The sequence below is a fragment of the Taudactylus pleione genome, unplaced genomic scaffold (genome assembly GCF_031769625.1).
Source record: "Taudactylus pleione unplaced genomic scaffold, aTauple2 ptg000015l, whole genome shotgun sequence".
NCBI lineage: Eukaryota > Metazoa > Chordata > Amphibia > Anura > Myobatrachidae > Taudactylus > Taudactylus pleione.
The window spans coordinates 32,947,701-32,952,288 of record NW_028284417.1 but is presented as its reverse complement, the minus strand read 5'-3'; the positions used below and the strand labels follow the sequence as shown (position 1 = coordinate 32,952,288).

General features: G+C 37.8%; 1 pseudogene; it reads left to right on the top strand.

Annotated features, from left to right (window-relative positions):
- The first annotated feature begins 756 nt into the window (after positions 1 to 756).
- Positions 757 to 875, top strand: LOC148542210 (5S ribosomal RNA; annotated as a pseudogene).
- The last annotated feature ends 3,713 nt before the right edge of the window (positions 876 to 4,588 follow it).

Below are 4,588 nucleotides of genomic sequence, written 5' to 3'. Positions count from 1 at the left end.
TATATTGGACTGCTAATTACATTTTTCTGTGTACAATAAATAGCTAATTATATTCCCACAGAGGGTATACCTCCCCTCATGCAGGATTAATTACTTAGGTATATACCTGGTATGTGGATATAACCTTAGGAGTGTCATTCATCTGCATTTTGCTTTAATGATGTATAGGAATGATAATTGCACTCATAGACCTGCTATTATATAAGACATTGTGGATTGGGAGGAACTCTGTGCACAGGGATTTTTTTCCCTGACATTTTTTCTGCTATACCTATCTTTCTAGATTAATTGCTTTATTTCGCAAAACTATCTGGATGGCTGTGCACACAATATTCATAATTTTCTGTGTGTAGTCGATTTATTGTGCATATTTACGCAATTTGATTTCTTCCTTGTGGCAAGTGACTCATAGACAATGTGGCACAATGAATAAGAAAATATCTATATATCTACCATTTTTCTAAATTCCAACTGATCTCTGTTAATCAAACATGCGGTCACATGTAGTGTTCATTTGAATTATTAAACTGCCTTATTTGTGAATATAAGATATCATCTGTAACATATATATGATATTATCTCTGTAACCAGTTATGATGTTTATTTTGTGGAACAATTAAAGTATGCAGGTGTAATACTTTCTTTGTTATATGTAAAGATTTCTAAACAAAATGGACTTTTTCAAAGAAGACAGTCCTACAAACCATATAGCTTTGTGCTTACCTGGGCATTCACACTTTCCATAAGCGACTATATACCTACAGCCATACCGTACTGGATGTGCCCAAACTCATCTGATCTTGGAAGCTATACAGTATTGGTCCTGGTTAGTACTTGGATGGGAGACCACCTGGGAATACTAAGTACTGTAGGTCCACATATAAGGAAGTGGATTGGGAAAGAATGGTGACACAGCAAAAATGTCATACTAATCTGTTTGCACACATCCCTCTGGTTTAAGAAATTAGACATCACGGTGTATGTACAATATTAGGGTTACAAGGGTACCTATCATTTAACACAAGTCCTACATTTATTCAATGTGATATATAGATCATATGTATAGATTGTAGGACCATTGTACTCCTTTTCTAATATTTTCACCATTTCTAACCAATCATTAAATTTTTAATTAATTAGTTTATTATTATGAATTATTGTGTGTAGTACAGGTCCCTTTGTATTTTACCTGTACTTTCTAAAAATTGAGTGCCCCAACAACAAGTCCTACTTTTTTTTTTCTACTGTGGGAAAGCTGGTAGTTGTAAACTTGCTGGCTGACCGGAGTGGAACAAGCAGATCTGTTTTCAGAATGGAAGCTTCGGTGCTGGCAGGTGACAATGCTCAGCGGCAGATGGTCAACAGTGAGAATCCATGAAGTAGCAGAGGACACAATCACAGGATAAAGGAGTAAGCCTGGAGCCTAGAACTATCCTGGGAAGGAACATGTTGTTCAGGCAATGTGCTGACTCCAGGTGCAGGTTTAAATAGCAGATATTCCATCCCCATTGAAGCAGAGGATCAGGTAAGCACTGCTGATCTGCTACATACAAAACACACAGGTTATTGTTATGGAATGTTTCTGCATAGATCTGGAGACAGCAATGAAAGAATGTCTGCACTTGTCAGCAATGCTTAGACCCAGATTCATGACATTATGTGTCACATGCATTATCTAAGACAATTGTCACAAGCTTTGAGAGAGATGGGTAATACATTTTTTCAACCTGGCAAAGATGTCAACAAAGTTAAAGAGGCCATTAGTAGGTGTTTAAATCTTGATGGAGCTACTTTACTAGCCAGCAATAAAGATGATCAAGAACCCAGACGGTTGATCTTTTTGACTACTTTTTCCACCAGCACACACATTGAAAAATGTGCAATATGAAGAGACTGGCATATCATGCAAACTGACACAGTTTTTGGAAATTATGTGATGATCCACCAATGCTCTGTTACAGACAGAGTAGTAATGTAAAGCATACTGTATTTAGACATTGGTACAAAGGGACATGCAGGGTGGTTATCACTAAAACAAGGCTCATACAGTACAATACCTGTGTTCATGCTATATCAACCTCCATTTTATTCATTGTATGCCAACATTTGTTCATGTAACCCCACTTAAATTGAAAAAACAAATATGCATGCTAAAAGTACATCAATGGCCATGTGGGTCACAGCCAATCAGTGGCTGCTAACTGTAGAGTGGCCTTTGTATGGCTGGCAGTTCAGAGAATGACAGAAGTCTCTGTCATTCACCAGGGTAGAGATGCATGTGTTAACACATGCATCTCTACATATCCGATGGCTCGGGAAAAAGCATTTTTTGTTTTTACAAGAACAGTGGAGCCTACTGGACAAGGGGACAGAGTTGTACCAGGAGGTAGGTGAGTAGTGGATTAGTTTTTCACAGGTAAACCATTTGATTCCTACTGGACAAGGGGATGGAATATCTGGCAGAAGGTAAGTATGTGTGAGTTTTTTTACAGTGGAGTATTGGTGCCGGCCGCCTGCTGGCTCTTGTAGCTCTACAAGTGCCAAATGGCAGGTACACTGACACCTATAGTTCCACAGTATAAAACAAAAATAATTAACTATTATTCACACTGTTACCCCTACACCCACTGACCAGGGGTGTAGGAAGAGCCCCGGGCTTCAGACTAAGCCTGGGCTGCTCAGGACAGGGCTTCCTCTTTATTGGGGTGTCCCCATCTCTCCTGAGATCCTTGGCTTGAGCTGACTAACTTGGGGTGTTAATGTTTTGGCTGATGTGACCCAGTGAAAGGGTCCCATAGCTTGTTGCATTAAACCCCTGCTAGGTTTGAGTCTGGTGCTGATTTTAAAAATAGGGAGAACCCCACACCATTTTTCCCCTATATTTAAAACCAGGACTGGCTCTGGGAGCCCAGTGCTGGTTCCTAAAATATGGGGGAACCCTACACATTTTTTGCCCCCTTAGTTTTAGAACCAGGACTGGGTCAGGAGCTTGGGCTGGTTATACTGTGAGGGGTGGGTGGCACATAATTTTTTTTTTTAATTAATCATTTATTTAACAACAAAAGACAGAAACATACATGGATCACACTGATCTGTGTATGTTTCTGCTAGACACGCTGCTCAGGAGGGGGTCTTTTAAACCGTGTTTGATTTTATTACACCCATGATTCTAATCACTATATTTGGTAAATTCTTGTGTTGTATCCCTGTCTAAAGAAAGTACTGCCATGTTCAGATGATGGTGTATTCATTTCTAGTTATATTTTCAGGTACATTTTAACTTCAAAATTGGCTGTGATCACCTCTAAAGATATAGAAAATACCCCAATTTTTTTCCTGAGTTTGCAAATACGGCAAAACATGAATCTTAGTAAATTTACCTCTCAGTGGCCAAATGTTTACATAATGGTAATATTAACAGGTGGTGACCACAGTCATAAAGATAAAAAGAAATGAATCCTTAGTAAGTGGCGCACCACAAGCTGCCCATAAGTAGATTCACACTCGAAACCTCACCAAGTTTAAATTAAACATGTAAAAACCAAGAGGTGTCACTCAATACAATCAGCGCTACAATAAAACAAAATCATACATCCCTTATGATAGACGTCAAAGATCTCAGCAGTAGTCTAGAATGTTCTTTTCCTCATGGTCTCCAGTAAATGTATGGTTACATAGAAAGAAACAAATATATACAGTATATGTGTAGAAAACTAGTTTTTACAACTTGTCCCAATATGAATCACACCCTCTATGAAAAAAGAGGATAGGTTATAAGTGCAAGTGTACCCCAACTCACACTCAATAGTGCAATACTGTGCATATAAAGGTTTCTTTTTCCACCACTGTGTTATATAATAGATATACCGTGTTCAAGAGTATCACCAGAGATATTAAAGATGAAATATTAAATATTAAAAATATTAAAGATATAAGGTGTACCCCCACTCATTAGTAATTCAGAGAGGTATCATGCAGATAAAGGTATACATGTTTAGCAATCTCTTTCTAATATAAGTAAATAAACAAAATGCCCTCTGTGAAGATGATTATGAATAGAATGTGGGTGCAGGCATACCTCAACTCACACGCAAAAGTGAAATACTGTGTATATAAAGGTTTCTTTTCCTACTGCTGTGTTGTAAGATATAAATCCCATACTTAAGAAAGTCACCAAAGATGTTTTTGAAGTGTACCCCACTCACTGGTAAGTTAGAGGGGGGGGGTGAAGCGCACAAAGGTGTCTTTCGAATTCCAGACTGGTTTAAACTTGTCCTCTCCTTCATGTTTTTAGTTTCCATTGCATTATCATCCAAAAAATTGTAGTCAAATAGGTTTTAAATCCACACTGAATTTTTATTTTAAATAGCCCCACACAATGGAGGTGAATAATAAATAACTTAAAAACAATCAGAAATTGAATGGTCTCGTCTAAACTACAGAAAGTTCAGTATGGAAAATGGATCAAACAGTAAGATACAGAGTTCAAAATAGATATTAAAAATCAATGAATCCTATTTGACTGTAGTAAAAAAAGGCTGTACACATTCCTTGTTTGTCAATGCGTTTCAGCCCACAGTGGGCCTTT